Source organism: Anomaloglossus baeobatrachus, chromosome 5 (assembly GCF_048569485.1).
Source record: "Anomaloglossus baeobatrachus isolate aAnoBae1 chromosome 5, aAnoBae1.hap1, whole genome shotgun sequence".
Classification (NCBI taxonomy): domain Eukaryota; kingdom Metazoa; phylum Chordata; class Amphibia; order Anura; family Aromobatidae; genus Anomaloglossus; species Anomaloglossus baeobatrachus.
In genome coordinates, this window is record NC_134357.1 from 510,643,861 (window position 1) to 510,663,075 (window position 19,215).

A 19,215-nucleotide genomic window follows, 5' to 3' on the forward strand; every position below is an offset into this window, starting at 1 on the left:
CATGCATTTCACTTGCTCAAATCCAGACTTAAGACGGAAAGACCCACAAACAAGCAAGACCTGAAGGCTGCGGCTGTAAAGGCCTGGCAAAGCATTAAGAAGGAGGAAACCCAGCGTTTGGTGATGTCCATGGGTTCCAGACTTAAGGCAGTGATTGCCTCCAAAGGATTCACAACAAAATATTGAAAATAAAAATATTTTGTTTGGGTTTGGTTTATTTGTCCAATTACTTTTGACCTCCTAAAATGTGGAGTGTTTGTAAAGAAATGTGTACAATTCCTACAATTTCTATCAGATATTTTTGTTCAAACCTTCAAATTAAACGTTACAATCTGCACTTGAATTCTGTTGTCGAGATTTCATTTCAAATCCAATGTGGTGGCATGCAGAGCCCAACTCGCGAAAATTGTGTCACTGTCCAAATATTTCTGGACCTAACTGTAGCTGCTGGTGAAGCTCCTGCCCCTCTGTCCCCAGGTTTAGCTCTGTGCCCCTCTACCACACTCTGTTCCTTCATTAGGCTCGTTTCACACATCTGGCTTTTTGCCAGTTTGCCGGATTTGGCGCACTTCCGGGTGACATGCTCCGGTCCATGACAGCATGTGACCGGAGCTTGTCGCACTGCCACTGTACTGTATACACTGTACTGGCGTGCGCCGGAACCGGCAAACCGGCGAAAAGCCGGGTGTGTGAAACTAGCCTAACCAGTCTGTGACGCCCCTGGACTATCAGGTCGTCACAGGGTACTGCACAAGCTGCCCTTCAGTGCAGTATTCTGCCTCCCTCTTGGTTCTGGGTCCCCACTTAAGTGGTGTTGCCTCGATCAGCGAATCAACACCCTAGAGACACCCTGCACCACACCCACCTGACACCAGTGGACGGCTTGAAAGGAATAGAGTCGCTCACCTGGGGGGGGGTTAGGGAGGGGAGGTGAGGAAATGTAGTCAGTTGAGTAGAGTGGAGTGAGTGGAGAAGGAGGTTGGAGAGTAGCCCACGAGCTGAGAGGAGCTCAGAGGAAATCGGGAGTGGGACTCCCTAAGTAACTGCCTAGGTTGCAGATGGTCGTCTGGGCCTAGAGGAATCAGACACCCGGTCGCAGGGGATCGTGGTAGGGTACTCGGACTCATCGAGGAGGACGGCCGGCAGCCTGGTCCTATCACCGGTCCGGGACCAAAGGCACGACGGGGTACACGGACCCTGGGTCAGGGGGTAGCTTCAGGCAACCCGACAATTCACCTGAGGAGAACGGAGCCTTCACGATCTGTTCCCACCCGCTCCAGAATCGGGGCATTAGCGCAACGAGGGGGATAGGACTTTCCAACCAAAAAGGGTCCAGAAAATCCCAAGCGTGAGCCCTGAGAGCAAGCTCCCTCACTTAGCCATCCTGGGGAGCGGGGCCCGGCTAGTTCCAAGCTACCGGGCCATCAAGTTGAAGTCTAAACTAAGTGCCAGGAGGCAGGTCATGGACCACCAGGCAGCACCACTTGGGGATGGGACCCGGACGAGCTCCCCTCTGCGGCAGCGGTACCCAGAGACTTGGTTTACCCAGTTGTCGGTGTCTGCTTATGGACTGAGTGAATATGAGAGTGACCCCTTCATCCCCACGGCACTTCCCTCCTTTCACCGAGTCCCGAGGCATCCCCTATCTGTGGAGGATTCCAACACCTTGTTGTCTCATTCCATCAACCCCGGGTACTCCCAACAGCAGCGGTGGTACTCCTAATTACCATACACCACAGGTGGCGTCACAAACTTTAACCTCCCTGTAAATACTCCCCCCTTTTCATTTGAGTGGCCGCACGACCCCCGGGTCCGGAGACCCTAGAGCCACAGTGAAACCGGATCCAAGCAGCTTGGCTGCTTCCATGGGGGCTGTACAGGTCAGCGCTGCACAAAATGTCTCCAGCTTCTTCTCTCATATGTGGCTACATCCTGCAAAGATAGCATTTAGAATGGAGTTTATATTTTGAGGGAAAAATGTCACCGGAAGGGGTGGGGCCTCCTCAGTGCAGATCTGTGAGCGGGGAGCAGCAGTGCTCAGGCTCCTGTGCAGAGCAGATGGATCGTGACCTTGAGGTGGAGAATCATTCAGCTTTTCATTAGTTATAACTCTGAGGTCTCAGACTGTATTTCGGAGGCAGAAAAAACAAAGTGTCTCCTGTCACTGCTGGGGGCTGCAGGTCATGTATACGGTAGTTCACAGGGAAATTACTGAAGCTACAGCACAGTGCTGTATAGGTTTCCATAAGGAAGGGGGGCTTGCCCTGGACACGAGACGTCTCTGCACGTTTGGGGGGGGGGGGGGAATCACACTGGACGGGGTGATGCTGCATGTTTGAGGGGACTAACACTGGACAGGAGGCTGCATGTTTGGGGGGGCTAACACTGGACAGGGGGCTGCACGTTTTAGGGTCTCGCATGGGGCAGCAGGGCATTGGTCCGGGTTGTGGAGGCTCGCACTGGGCAGGGGGTATTGGTGCGGGTTGTGAGGGCTCACACTGGGCAGGGGGGCATTTGTGTGGGTTGTGGTGGCTCGCACTGGGCAGGCTGGAAGTTGGGGGATGCTCGCAGGAGGAGGAGGCTGCACGTTGGGGGGGGCTGCATGTTGGGTGGGGCTCACACTAGGCAGGGGGTGACGCTGCACTTTGGGGGGGCTTGCATGGGGCCGTGTTGCACTCTGGGGGGCTTGCAGGGCACACTAGGCAGGGGGCAACGCTGCATGTTGGGGGCTTGCAGGAGGCAGTGTTGCACGTTGGGGGGGCTCACAGGGAGAGAGGCTGCACGTTAAGGGGGCTCGCAGGGAGAGAGGCTGCACGTTGGGGGGGCTCGCAGGGTGAGAGGCTGCACGTTGGGGGCGGCTCGAAGGGAGAGAGGCTGCTTGTTGGGGGGGCTTGCAGGGGGCTGTATTGCAAGTTGGGGCGGCTTGCAGGGCAGACTAGGCAGGGGGCAATGCTGCACATTGGGGGGTGCTTGCAGGGGGCTGTGTTGCACTTTGGGGGGAGTCGTGTTGCACATTGGGGGGGCTCGCACTAGGCAGAGGAGTCTGCTCTCCTGTGTTTGATGTCACAACCCCCCCCCTCCTGATCTGAGTGTTTCCAACAGATAACAGAGAATGACATATAGGAACATAGTGCAGAGCCATTTTGTTGGTGACCAGAAATGTCAAAAGTGTCACCAAGGACAGCAGGAGTATCACACAGGATAGGATTACATACACAGCTGTGCAGACAGTACCATTCGGGATAGGATTAGCTACACGGCTCAGCAGACAGTATCACATAGGATTAGATACACAGCTATGCAGACAGTATCACACAGGCTAGGATTAGATACACAGCTCAGCAAACAGTATCACACAGGAGGATTAGATACACAGATGTGCCGACCGTATCACACAGGAGAGGATTCGATACATAGCCCTGCAGACAGTATCACACAGGATAGGATTAAATTCATGGCTCAGCAGACAGTATCACACAGGATAGGATTAGATACACGGCTCAGCAGACCGTTTCACACAGGATAGGATTAGATACACAGCCGTGCAGACAGTATCACACAGGCCGACAGGTGGCAGGCGGAAGGGGGGGAGGCTTGAGCGGGGGGTGTTTTTGGAGACGGTAGCAGCGGCGGTACTCACATGCAGTGGCACACAAACACACAGCAGCGGCGGGCAGAGCGGGGGCTGGGTAGAGGAGGGAGGGGGTGTCATTGGAGACGATAACAGCGAGGGGAGGGGCGGAAGCAGTAGCAGGGGCAGAGCGGAGGGAGGGGGTGTCATCAGAGACGGTAATGGGAGGAGGGATGGGGAGGCGGCCTGTACTCACACATACTGGCGGTTGATAGGATAGGGGTAAAGTGGAGCAAACAGCATACGCTGTGAGCTCCACAATGATGGCGCTGATCTCTTCCCTCTGCTTTGATCTGGATAGCCCAGGGGGCGCGTCCAGGTCACAGCAGACGCCTACTGTAACGTTACTGATGGGGTCGGATCTCGACCACTGTTCTCTATGCACAGGGGCTGCCATAAAGGAGTAACTGTCGTTACACACACAGCAAATACAGCATGGCAGCCCCCAGTGCCTCCAGTAAAATTAGAATTAAATAAAAACTAAATAAGCAGCGATTTTCATTTTGTATTAAACATACTTTATTTCATAATCACTATTTTTAATACAAAAATAAAAAACTGCGATACCTTCCCTTTAACCCCTTCACGACCGGACGATTTTTCGCTTTCCGTTTTTTTTTTTCGCCATTCTTTTTCTGAGAGACGTAACTTTTTTGTTTTTCAGTCAATATGGTCATGTGAGGGCTTATTTTTTGCGGAACGAGCTGTACTTTTAAATGAAACCATCAGTTTTACCATATAGTGTACTAGAAAACGGCAAAAAAATCCAAATGCAGAAAAATTGCAAAAAAAGTGTGATAGCACTATGGTTTTTGAGATTATTTTATTCACTATGTTCACTATATGGTAAGACTTCAAATTCGGGACTGGAGAAAACAGGTTTAACACCGCGCTTGAAGACCACGGACATCAGTGATGAACAGACAATTCTTTTATTTTACTTCATTCCTACGCGTTTCGGAGGCAACAGCTGCCTCCTTCTTCAGGGAAAAGGATTTTACAGATACCAAGGAGGAGCCCTTAAAAAGGATATACAGAAAAAAAGGGGGGTGGGGAGGAGGAGGATGAGGGATCCCTGGCTATGACGTCAGTTCACCGTGTGCTGTGGAGCAATGACTCATTGCCACGTGGAGTGAAGCCACATTACATGGCCCTTACAAAAATTAAATAAATATACATTGATACATTTAGATCAAACAGAGAAATCATAATCAACAATGAAAATCATGAAAAAAAAAAACAGACAAAATAAATTTGAAAGTGAAAACGTGGAAAAAAAAAAAAAAAAAAGGGGAGTGGGTAATATATATACTATTATCAATGATCTTTGACACGAACCTGGGGTAGAGTGGCCGTGAAATTGACCGGCCATCACACTGTCATTGTGCTAACAGAGAGGTCGAGTGATGATTCATGGTTGGCTATAAAAACCATTGGCCACTAAAACTGCACTAGGCAAAAAATCGGCAAATAGAACAGGGCATCTATTGCATTTACAAGTAGGACCGATAGTGACATCGTTTCAGTTATTATTAGAACTCAACCTTTTTAATTTTTTTAATTGATGGGTGAAATGCACTTGAATAGAATCGACTAGTGAAAGGGATCCGTTATGATAAACCAGGAGGAGCAACAGAGGAACGGTGTAGTGCGCATGTATAGGAATGGAAGCAGGTTCTCTTAATGAGAAGAGGTGAAAGGGAGTTCAGATCGTGGGAAAAAATTGCAAAGCGCAAGCGCGCTTCACATAAAAAGTAGCGAGTTCCTCACATCTCAAGGTTAAGAAAGTTCAGGAGCGTGGGAACTAACTTTAGTGCGCGTGCGTGCAGCCGGTGACAGTTCAGGATTTACCCGAAAAAACATGTAGTCAAGCCGTGGAGAAGGAAAGACAAATCACGAATGAAATGCTCAGAGGGCTGTGAAACGGGATCAAGCCCGACAGTGCTAGGCAGAATAAAAGACAGTTCATCTCAATCTGACAAACCATCCAAAAATCACTCATAATTGGTTTACCAAAAAAGCTGATTTTTGACACTGAAAAAGCAAGGGAAGGACAAGGGTAGCTTAAAAACAGTAATGCATTATTTGAAACACGTAGTAATTTGAGCAAGAAATGAATTAATAAAAAAGGGGGGAGAGTCAGGATATATGTGCGATGCGCACAGGGATTACTGACAAATACATATGTTGACAGTATATCATTAGTAACATGAAAAGAGAGAGAGGGTGGGGGTGGGGGTGGGAGGGGGGAGGGGAAATTAAAAATATCTGAACTGGTGATTAAAAGAACATTTAAGACATGAATATAAAAACAGTCTATCGGAGAAAAATGATACAAACATGATATAAAAATATGTAAATATAAAAACGTGAATCTATAGGTAAAAATATATATATATATATATAAAAATATATATGAAGAATATATGGCGAATAAAACATAAAAGGCAATCATTATGACGATGAATCAATCATAAAAAATCACAAGGACATATTCCCACAAGTTAATAAAATAAATCAGTAATCTCATTGAGACCAAAGGGCTTGAGGGTATTCAATCTGTGTATCCAGTAGGTTTCCTTTCTGCTGAGTGCTTCTGCCCTATTGTTGGCATTAGGGGGAACCTGCTCAATGGGTGTGATTTTGAAATCTGGATTTTTATTGTGTGCAATAGTGCAGTGTTTAGACAACCCATGTTTTAGGAAGCCAATCTTGATGTTATGGCGATGGGAATTGACTCTATTATGGAGTTCCTGACTGGTCCGACCTACATATTGCTTACCACATTTGCAGTCCACCAGATACACCACATGATCGGACTGACATGTCAGATGATCTCTTATTGGGAAATTCTCAGAGGTACCAGGAGTACTAAAGGTGGTCCTCCCGTGACATATATTCTTACAACACAAACATTTTTTTGACCCGCATCTAAAAGCTCCCCCTATGGTAGGGGTATTCTTATTTTGGTTAGAAGTTACTGTTCTGAGCCTACTGGGGGCTACTATAGTCTTGATAGTTGGTGCCCGTTTAAAAGTAACACCAGGAGCTGAGGGCAAAATGGAGCTAAGGATGGGATCTTTTTGCAGGATCGACCAATGCTTAGATAGAGTGTCCCTTATAATCAGATTATCCCTGCTGAAGGTAGTAATAAAATTTAATGCAAATCCATCTAACATTTTACCCCTTGTTAAATCCAAGGGGGCCTTTCTCCTTTTAATGAGATCAGACTGTTTGAGTTTAGCAGTCTCCTGGTAGGCTCTCCGGACCAAAGAACCAGGGTATCTTTTCTCTGAAAAACGCCCCCTCAATACATCTACTTGATCTCTAAAATCAATGTCACGCGAACAATTTCTCCTAATCCTCTTGTATTGATTGAGAGGAATGTTTTGCAACCATTTGGCATAATGTTCACTTCCAAAGTGTATATAGGCATTAGCATCTACCTTCTTGAAGAAGGTCTTAGTAAGAATTTTTTCATTGTCATGAAAGATTGTTAGGTCCAAAAAGTTGATCTCCTTATCGCATATAGTAGCTGTAAAATCCAACCCCCAGTCATTACTATTAAGTTCATCAAGAAAGGTTCTGATATCTGAATGGTCACTATCCCAGATTATGAAGAGATCATCAATGAACCTTTTATACAGGATAATGCTACTCCCATGTGAGCCATTTTCAATAAATAGAAATTCAAATAGCCCCATAAACAAATTAGCATACGAGCAAGCGGCTTTAGATCCCATAGCTGTACCGACATGCTGATGATACAATTTTCCCAAGAAAGTAAAAAAATTGTTGTGAAGGATGAAGTGCATACTTTCACAAAGAAAGTTTTTTTGCAGAAGAGGAAATCTGTTATCATTCTCCAGAAAAAAAGAGAACGCTAATAGGCCCAAATGGTGGCGAATATTTGAATATAATGATGCTATATCAATTGAAACAAAAATATAGGATTTGTTCCATGCGATTTCATTTAGAAATTCTACTAGATGGGCTGAGTCCCTGAGATGGCTTTTAAGGTTCCTAACATGTGGCTGCATTAATAGATCCACATAGTGGGCTAAATTCGCTGTGAGGGAGTTTATGCCAGAGATAATAGGTCTCCCAGGTGGATTAAGTAAGTTCTTATGGACTTTTGGGAGGTGATAAAAAAAGGATAATGGCGAATTATTCACCTGAAGGAACTTCTTTTCAGCTGGGCTCAGCATATTAGCATCCACTGCACCTTGGATTAAAACTTTATAAGATACAACAGCTTGGTTATATTTTTCTTTACTGACAATTTCATAATAAAAAGGGTCCGATAGGATTCTGAGGGCTTCTTTAATGTAGTCTGCCCTATTTTGGATAACTATTCCTCCACCTTTATCAGCTGCTCGAATTACTATATCGCTATTATTTTTAAGACTAATTAGGGCTTTCTTTTCTATATGTGACAGGTTATGCTTAAAAAGTTTTTTTCGATTAACTGCTACTTTTAAATCCGCCAATACTAGGTCGCAAAAGGTTTTTATGAAATGGCCTTGGCTGGCTATAGGATAGAACTTCGATTTCGCCTTAACCGCAGTATGATAATAAGAAGTTGTTTCTGGGAGATTGACAAAGTTAGTGTCATCCTTTTTTAATAAAAAATGCCTTTTCAGGGTTAATTTTCTGATATACTTTTGAACATCCAGGAAGAGGTCAAAGTCTTTTGACCTATACGATGGGCAAAAAGACAAGCCCTTATTTAGAACTTGGATTTCACCCTTGCTTAAGACATGATCAGAGAGATTAAAAATGTTATTAGTGATAGCAGTCTCTCTCGATATAGCACCATCACAGATCACATTGTTTGCACTGTTGGATCTGTTTAGACATTCTTTTTTTCTTTTTTGTTTGCATTTGGAACCTGCTCTGACTCCTCTACGCTGTTTTTTCTTTTTTTGGTTGATGATCGTGGGACTAAAAAATCAGTTATTAGATTAGTTTTCTGGATTTTCGCCGATGGTAAAAACGATACTGACGGCTGGGACATATTAGAATTATCGATAATGATTTTTTCAGGTTCTATGGGTGCAATCTCAGGGACTAGTAGTATTGGTGAACCAAATGAAGGGGTATAGTCATCATGTACGGATATGTTTAATAAGTCAATAATATCACCATCTTGCGATGTGATAAGGACCTTTTCTTCCTGTTCGATGAGGGCTCTTTCCTTTCTGATTTTATCTATTTGGAGTCTAATTCTAGCCAGATGAGCCCGTGTTTCCTCCGGGTTCAGGGAGGCCGGGTTCAACGGCAGGGGATTAATGCAATCTCTAGAGATGGACGGTTGGGCTGCAGAAGTTGCCACTACAGCCTTGCTTTCAATAGGAGCATTGACCTGCTGGAAGACTTCATCTGCCAGCAAATCTATCTTATCAGGCTGCCTGACGGGCTTGCTGGAGTCGGTCTCCCCATTAGCAGCTGATGGTTTTACCACAATGCTGCTAGAACCTCCAGCTACGTTCTGATGACCATTGTTAAGCTTATGAAATTTACTATTGATAAAACTTTTTCTATTATTAAAATTATTGCTGGAGGAGGAGCTAAAACTCCTATGTGAAATCCTTCTAGGAGGGAGGGGGGGCATTGAATCCACACTAGAAGGGTGGGATTTTGCTTTACTCTTGTCATGCCTATCCCTTTGGAGTTTTTTGGACTTTCTCATGATCGTGTCATGCTCCAGCTGCAGGAGACGAGTATTGAGCCCTGAATTCAAATATTTATAGTCTGGGTGCAAACAAAACTTGGAAAGTTCACAATTTAGCTCAGTGATTTTTTGGGCTGAAGCTATGGCAATATTAGTCCTTTTCTCATGAAGGCAAAGCAACATACCTTTCATGCAGTCCTTAAATAAGTCACTCCATTTGGCTGTAAAAACTTGGTCCTGCGGAAAGGGTGATTCACGTCCAATCTGCAAGCCTTTAGGACAAAGTCCTTCATCCAGGTATATCGATAAAAACCTGGCATCCAGGCTGTAATGCATCTCTTCTTTCATAAGGTCCTCCAAAGTATGAAACAATTTCTTCATAAGGAAAGTATCATCCTCAGAAAAAGGGACCCCTGAGTCCATACTGGATTCAGGATCATTGCTTTCTGGTGTACCCGCAGTCTGAAGTATTAACCTTTCTCTAGAGGAGAGTCGATTACTGTAATAATCCATGTCTCTTGAATCGATAGAGGAGTTGATGATGTACCCTCTGCTGCCCGGTTCTCAAGAGGAAAAAGGAACTTGGTCACACCGCCAAATCCCGATGCCCAACGGACTTGAGTAAACTAAATTTGAGAGAGAGAAGGCGCAATAGGGTATTACCCGATTTACTGGGTAAAAAGTATGAGGAAATGGTGCACTCACCTGGTTGGGTTGTGCCAGTCACAACCCCTTTGAGAGCATAGGCGAGCGCTAAGGTGGTCCAGCAGCAGCCCTGTTGTACAAGCAAGACTTCAAATTCGGGACTGGAGAAAACAGGTTTAACACCGCGCTTGAAGACCACGGACATCAGTGATGAACAGACAATTCTTTTATTTTACTTCATTCCTACGCGTTTCGGAGGCAACAGCTGCCTCCTTCTTCAGGGAAAAGGATTTTACAGATACCAAGGAGGAGCCCTTAAAAAGGATATACAGAAAAAAAGGGGGGTGGGGAGGAGGAGGATGAGGGATCCCTGGCTATGACGTCAGTTCACCGTGTGCTGTGGAGCAATGACTCATTGCCACGTGGAGTGAAGCCACATTACATGGCCCTTACAAAAATTAAATAAATATACATTGATACATTTAGATCAAACAGAGAAATCATAATCAACAATGAAAATCATGAAAAAAAAAAACCAGACAAAATAAATTTGAAAGTGAAAACGTGGAAAAAAAAAAAAAAAAAAGGGGAGTGGGTAATATATATACTATTATCAATGATCTTTGACACGAACCTGGGGTAGAGTGGCCGTGAAATTGACCGGCCATCACACTGTCATTGTGCTAACAGAGAGGTCGAGTGATGATTCATGGTTGGCTATAAAAACCATTGGCCACTAAAACTGCACTAGGCAAAAAATCGGCAAATAGAACAGGGCATCTATTGCATTTACAAGTAGGACCGATAGTGACATCGTTTCAGTTATTATTAGAACTCAACCTTTTTAATTTTTTTAATTGATGGGTGAAATGCACTTGAATAGAATCGACTAGTGAAAGGGATCCGTTATGATAAACCAGGAGGAGCAACAGAGGAACGGTGTAGTGCGCATGTATAGGAATGGAAGCAGGTTCTCTTAATGAGAAGAGGTGAAAGGGAGTTCAGATCGTGGGAAAAAATTGCAAAGCGCAAGCGCGCTTCACATAAAAAGTAGCGAGTTCCTCACATCTCAAGGTTAAGAAAGTTCAGGAGCGTGGGAACTAACTTTAGTGCGCGTGCGTGCAGCCGGTGACAGTTCAGGATTTACCCGAAAAAACATGTAGTCAAGCCGTGGAGAAGGAAAGACAAATCACGAATGAAATGCTCAGAGGGCTGTGAAACGGGATCAAGCCCGACAGTGCTAGGCAGAATAAAAGACAGTTCATCTCAATCTGACAAACCATCCAAAAATCACTCATAATTGGTTTACCAAAAAAGCTGATTTTTGACACTGAAAAAGCAAGGGAAGGACAAGGGTAGCTTAAAAACAGTAATGCATTATTTGAAACACGTAGTAATTTGAGCAAGAAATGAATTAATAAAAAAGGGGGGAGAGTCAGGATATATGTGCGATGCGCACAGGGATTACTGACAAATACATATGTTGACAGTATATCATTAGTAACATGAAAAGAGAGAGAGGGTGGGGGTGGGGGTGGGAGGGGGGAGGGGAAATTAAAAATATCTGAACTGGTGATTAAAAGAACATTTAAGACATGAATATAAAAACAGTCTATCGGAGAAAAATGATACAAACATGATATAAAAATATGTAAATATAAAAACGTGAATCTATAGGTAAAAATATATATATATATATATATAAAAATATATATGAAGAATATATGGCGAATAAAACATAAAAGGCAATCATTATGACGATGAATCAATCATAAAAAATCACAAGGACATATTCCCACAAGTTAATAAAATAAATCAGTAATCTCATTGAGACCAAAGGGCTTGAGGGTATTCAATCTGTGTATCCAGTAGGTTTCCTTTCTGCTGAGTGCTTCTGCCCTATTGTTGGCATTAGGGGGAACCTGCTCAATGGGTGTGATTTTGAAATCTGGATTTTTATTGTGTGCAATAGTGCAGTGTTTAGACAACCCATGTTTTAGGAAGCCAATCTTGATGTTATGGCGATGGGAATTGACTCTATTATGGAGTTCCTGACTGGTCCGACCTACATATTGCTTACCACATTTGCAGTCCACCAGATACACCACATGATCGGACTGACATGTCAGATGATCTCTTATTGGGAAATTCTCAGAGGTACCAGGAGTACTAAAGGTGGTCCTCCCGTGACATATATTCTTACAACACAAACATTTTTTTGACCCGCATCTAAAAGCTCCCCCTATGGTAGGGGTATTCTTATTTTGGTTAGAAGTTACTGTTCTGAGCCTACTGGGGGCTACTATAGTCTTGATAGTTGGTGCCCGTTTAAAAGTAACACCAGGAGCTGAGGGCAAAATGGAGCTAAGGATGGGATCTTTTTGCAGGATCGACCAATGCTTAGATAGAGTGTCCCTTATAATCAGATTATCCCTGCTGAAGGTAGTAATAAAATTTAATGCAAATCCATCTAACATTTTACCCCTTGTTAAATCCAAGGGGGCCTTTCTCCTTTTAATGAGATCAGACTGTTTGAGTTTAGCAGTCTCCTGGTAGGCTCTCCGGACCAAAGAACCAGGGTATCTTTTCTCTGAAAAACGCCCCCTCAATACATCTACTTGATCTCTAAAATCAATGTCACGCGAACAATTTCTCCTAATCCTCTTGTATTGATTGAGAGGAATGTTTTGCAACCATTTGGCATAATGTTCACTTCCAAAGTGTATATAGGCATTAGCATCTACCTTCTTGAAGAAGGTCTTAGTAAGAATTTTTTCATTGTCATGAAAGATTGTTAGGTCCAAAAAGTTGATCTCCTTATCGCATATAGTAGCTGTAAAATCCAACCCCCAGTCATTACTATTAAGTTCATCAAGAAAGGTTCTGATATCTGAATGGTCACTATCCCAGATTATGAAGAGATCATCAATGAACCTTTTATACAGGATAATGCTACTCCCATGTGAGCCATTTTCAATAAATAGAAATTCAAATAGCCCCATAAACAAATTAGCATACGAGCAAGCGGCTTTAGATCCCATAGCTGTACCGACATGCTGATGATACAATTTTCCCAAGAAAGTAAAAAAATTGTTGTGAAGGATGAAGTGCATACTTTCACAAAGAAAGTTTTTTTGCAGAAGAGGAAATCTGTTATCATTCTCCAGAAAAAAAGAGAACGCTAATAGGCCCAAATGGTGGCGAATATTTGAATATAATGATGCTATATCAATTGAAACAAAAATATAGGATTTGTTCCATGCGATTTCATTTAGAAATTCTACTAGATGGGCTGAGTCCCTGAGATGGCTTTTAAGGTTCCTAACATGTGGCTGCATTAATAGATCCACATAGTGGGCTAAATTCGCTGTGAGGGAGTTTATGCCAGAGATAATAGGTCTCCCAGGTGGATTAAGTAAGTTCTTATGGACTTTTGGGAGGTGATAAAAAAAGGATAATGGCGAATTATTCACCTGAAGGAACTTCTTTTCAGCTGGGCTCAGCATATTAGCATCCACTGCACCTTGGATTAAAACTTTATAAGATACAACAGCTTGGTTATATTTTTCTTTACTGACAATTTCATAATAAAAAGGGTCCGATAGGATTCTGAGGGCTTCTTTAATGTAGTCTGCCCTATTTTGGATAACTATTCCTCCACCTTTATCAGCTGCTCGAATTACTATATCGCTATTATTTTTAAGACTAATTAGGGCTTTCTTTTCTATATGTGACAGGTTATGCTTAAAAAGTTTTTTTCGATTAACTGCTACTTTTAAATCCGCCAATACTAGGTCGCAAAAGGTTTTTATGAAATGGCCTTGGCTGGCTATAGGATAGAACTTCGATTTCGCCTTAACCGCAGTATGATAATAAGAAGTTGTTTCTGGGAGATTGACAAAGTTAGTGTCATCCTTTTTTAATAAAAAATGCCTTTTCAGGGTTAATTTTCTGATATACTTTTGAACATCCAGGAAGAGGTCAAAGTCTTTTGACCTATACGATGGGCAAAAAGACAAGCCCTTATTTAGAACTTGGATTTCACCCTTGCTTAAGACATGATCAGAGAGATTAAAAATGTTATTAGTGATAGCAGTCTCTCTCGATATAGCACCATCACAGATCACATTGTTTGCACTGTTGGATCTGTTTAGACATTCTTTTTTTCTTTTTTGTTTGCATTTGGAACCTGCTCTGACTCCTCTACGCTGTTTTTTCTTTTTTTGGTTGATGATCGTGGGACTAAAAAATCAGTTATTAGATTAGTTTTCTGGATTTTCGCCGATGGTAAAAACGATACTGACGGCTGGGACATATTAGAATTATCGATAATGATTTTTTCAGGTTCTATGGGTGCAATCTCAGGGACTAGTAGTATTGGTGAACCAAATGAAGGGGTATAGTCATCATGTACGGATATGTTTAATAAGTCAATAATATCACCATCTTGCGATGTGATAAGGACCTTTTCTTCCTGTTCGATGAGGGCTCTTTCCTTTCTGATTTTATCTATTTGGAGTCTAATTCTAGCCAGATGAGCCCGTGTTTCCTCCGGGTTCAGGGAGGCCGGGTTCAACGGCAGGGGATTAATGCAATCTCTAGAGATGGACGGTTGGGCTGCAGAAGTTGCCACTACAGCCTTGCTTTCAATAGGAGCATTGACCTGCTGGAAGACTTCATCTGCCAGCAAATCTATCTTATCAGGCTGCCTGACGGGCTTGCTGGAGTCGGTCTCCCCATTAGCAGCTGATGGTTTTACCACAATGCTGCTAGAACCTCCAGCTACGTTCTGATGACCATTGTTAAGCTTATGAAATTTACTATTGATAAAACTTTTTCTATTATTAAAATTATTGCTGGAGGAGGAGCTAAAACTCCTATGTGAAATCCTTCTAGGAGGGAGGGGGGGCATTGAATCCACACTAGAAGGGTGGGATTTTGCTTTACTCTTGTCATGCCTATCCCTTTGGAGTTTTTTGGACTTTCTCATGATCGTGTCATGCTCCAGCTGCAGGAGACGAGTATTGAGCCCTGAATTCAAATATTTATAGTCTGGGTGCAAACAAAACTTGGAAAGTTCACAATTTAGCTCAGTGATTTTTTGGGCTGAAGCTATGGCAATATTAGTCCTTTTCTCATGAAGGCAAAGCAACATACCTTTCATGCAGTCCTTAAATAAGTCACTCCATTTGGCTGTAAAAACTTGGTCCTGCGGAAAGGGTGATTCACGTCCAATCTGCAAGCCTTTAGGACAAAGTCCTTCATCCAGGTATATCGATAAAAACCTGGCATCCAGGCTGTAATGCATCTCTTCTTTCATAAGGTCCTCCAAAGTATGAAACAATTTCTTCATAAGGAAAGTATCATCCTCAGAAAAAGGGACCCCTGAGTCCATACTGGATTCAGGATCATTGCTTTCTGGTGTACCCGCAGTCTGAAGTATTAACCTTTCTCTAGAGGAGAGTCGATTACTGTAATAATCCATGTCTCTTGAATCGATAGAGGAGTTGATGATGTACCCTCTGCTGCCCGGTTCTCAAGAGGAAAAAGGAACTTGGTCACACCGCCAAATCCCGATGCCCAACGGACTTGAGTAAACTAAATTTGAGAGAGAGAAGGCGCAATAGGGTATTACCCGATTTACTGGGTAAAAAGTATGAGGAAATGGTGCACTCACCTGGTTGGGTTGTGCCAGTCACAACCCCTTTGAGAGCATAGGCGAGCGCTAAGGTGGTCCAGCAGCAGCCCTGTTGTACAAGCAAGACTTCAAATTCGGGACTGGAGAAAACAGGTTTAACACCGCGCTTGAAGACCACGGACATCAGTGATGAACAGACAATTCTTTTATTTTACTTCATTCCTACGCGTTTCGGAGGCAACAGCTGCCTCCTTCTTCAGGGAAAAGGATTTTACAGATACCAAGGAGGAGCCCTTAAAAAGGATATACAGAAAAAAAGGGGGGTGGGGAGGAGGAGGATGAGGGATCCCTGGCTATGACGTCAGTTCACCGTGTGCTGTGGAGCAATGACTCATTGCCACGTGGAGTGAAGCCACATTACATGGCCCTTACAAAAATTAAATAAATATACATTGATACATTTAGATCAAACAGAGAAATCATAATCAACAATGAAAATCATGAAAAAAAAAAAAACAGACAAAATAAATTTGAAAGTGAAAACGTGGAAAAAAAACGTGGAAAAAAAAAAAAAAAAAAAAGGGGAGTGGGTAATATATATACTATTATCAATGATCTTTGACACGAACCTGGGGTAGAGTGGCCGTGAAATTGACCGGCCATCACACTGTCATTGTGCTAACAGAGAGGTCGAGTGATGATTCATGGTTGGCTATAAAAACCATTGGCCACTAAAACTGCACTAGGCAAAAAATCGGCAAATAGAACAGGGCATCTATTGCATTTACAAGTAGGACCGATAGTGACATCGTTTCAGTTATTATTAGAACTCAACCTTTTTAATTTTTTTAATTGATGGGTGAAATGCACTTGAATAGAATCGACTAGTGAAAGGGATCCGTTATGATAAACCAGGAGGAGCAACAGAGGAACGGTGTAGTGCGCATGTATAGGAATGGAAGCAGGTTCTCTTAATGAGAAGAGGTGAAAGGGAGTTCAGATCGTGGGAAAAAATTGCAAAGCGCAAGCGCGCTTCACATAAAAAGTAGCGAGTTCCTCACATCTCAAGGTTAAGAAAGTTCAGGAGCGTGGGAACTAACTTTAGTGCGCGTGCGTGCAGCCGGTGACAGTTCAGGATTTACCCGAAAAAACATGTAGTCAAGCCGTGGAGAAGGAAAGACAAATCACGAATGAAATGCTCAGAGGGCTGTGAAACGGGATCAAGCCCGACAGTGCTAGGCAGAATAAAAGACAGTTCATCTCAATCTGACAAACCATCCAAAAATCACTCATAATTGGTTTACCAAAAAAGCTGATTTTTGACACTGAAAAAGCAAGGGAAGGACAAGGGTAGCTTAAAAACAGTAATGCATTATTTGAAACACGTAGTAATTTGAGCAAGAAATGAATTAATAAAAAAGGGGGGAGAGTCAGGATATATGTGCGATGCGCACAGGGATTACTGACAAATACATATGTTGACAGTATATCATTAGTAACATGAAAAGAGAGAGAGGGTGGGGGTGGGGGTGGGAGGGGGGAGGGGAAATTAAAAATATCTGAACTGGTGATTAAAAGAACATTTAAGACATGAATATAAAAACAGTCTATCGGAGAAAAATGATACAAACATGATATAAAAATATGTAAATATAAAAACGTGAATCTATAGGTAAAAATATATATATATATATATATAAAAATATATATGAAGAATATATGGCGAATAAAACATAAAAGGCAATCATTATGACGATGAATCAATCATAAAAAATCACAAGGACATATTCCCACAAGTTAATAAAATAAATCAGTAATCTCATTGAGACCAAAGGGCTTGAGGGTATTCAATCTGTGTATCCAGTAGGTTTCCTTTCTGCTGAGTGCTTCTGCCCTATTGTTGGCATTAGGGGGAACCTGCTCAATGGGTGTGATTTTGAAATCTGGATTTTTATTGTGTGCAATAGTGCAGTGTTTAGACAACCCATGTTTTAGGAAGCCAATCTTGATGTTATGGCGATGGGAATTGACTCTATTATGGAGTTCCTGACTGGTCCGACCTACATATTGCTTACCACATTTGCAGTCCACCAGATACACCACATGATCGGACTGACATGTCAGATGATCTCTTATTGGGAAATTCTCAGAGGTACCAGGAGTACTAAAGGTGGTCCTCCCGTGACATATATTCTTACAACACAAACATTTTTTTGACCCGCATCTAAAAGCTCCCCCTATGGTAGGGGTATTCTTATTTTGGTTAGAAGTTACTGTTCTGAGCCTACTGGGGGCTACTATAGTCTTGATAGTTGGTGCCCGTTTAAAAGTAACACCAGGAGCTGAGGGCAAAATGGAGCTAAGGATGGGATCTTTTTGCAGGATCGACCAATGCTTAGATAGAGTGTCCCTTATAATCAGATTATCCCTGCTGAAGGTAGTAATAAAATTTAATGCAAATCCATCTAACATTTTACCCCTTGTTAAATCCAAGGGGGCCTTTCTCCTTTTAATGAGATCAGACTGTTTGAGTTTAGCAGTCTCCTGGTAGGCTCTCCGGACCAAAGAACCAGGGTATCTTTTCTCTGAAAAACGCCCCCTCAATACATCTACTTGATCTCTAAAATCAATGTCACGCGAACAATTTCTCCTAATCCTCTTGTATTGATTGAGAGGAATGTTTTGCAACCATTTGGCATAATGTTCACTTCCAAAGTGTATATAGGCATTAGCATCTACCTTCTTGAAGAAGGTCTTAGTAAGAATTTTTTCATTGTCATGAAAGATTGTTAGGTCCAAAAAGTTGATCTCCTTATCGCATATAGTAGCTGTAAAATCCAACCCCCAGTCATTACTATTAAGTTCATCAAGAAAGGTTCTGATATCTGAATGGTCACTATCCCAGATTATGAAGAGATCATCAATGAACCTTTTATACAGGATAATGCTACTCCCATGTGAGCCATTTTCAATAAATAGAAATTCAAATAGCCCCATAAACAAATTAGCATACGAGCAAGCGGCTTTAGATCCCATAGCTGTACCGACATGCTGATGATACAATTTTCCCAAGAAAGTAAAAAAATTGTTGTGAAGGATGAAGTGCATACTTTCACAAAGAAAGTTTTTTTGCAGAAGAGGAAATCTGTTATCATTCTCCAGAAAAAAAGAGAACGCTAATAGGCCCAAATGGTGGCGAATATTTGAATATAATGATGCTATATCAATTGAAACAAAAATATAGGATTTGTTCCATGCGATTTCATTTAGAAATTCTACTAGATGGGCTGAGTCCCTGAGATGGCTTTTAAGGTTCCTAACATGTGGCTGCATTAATAGATCCACATAGTGGGCTAAATTCGCTGTGAGGGAGTTTATGCCAGAGATAATAGGTCTCCCAGGTGGATTAAGTAAGTTCTTATGGACTTTTGGGAGGTGATAAAAAAAGGATAATGGCGAATTATTCACCTGAAGGAACTTCTTTTCAGCTGGGCTCAGCATATTAGCATCCACTGCACCTTGGATTAAAACTTTATAAGATACAACAGCTTGGTTATATTTTTCTTTACTGACAATTTCATAATAAAAAGGGTCCGATAGGATTCTGAGGGCTTCTTTAATGTAGTC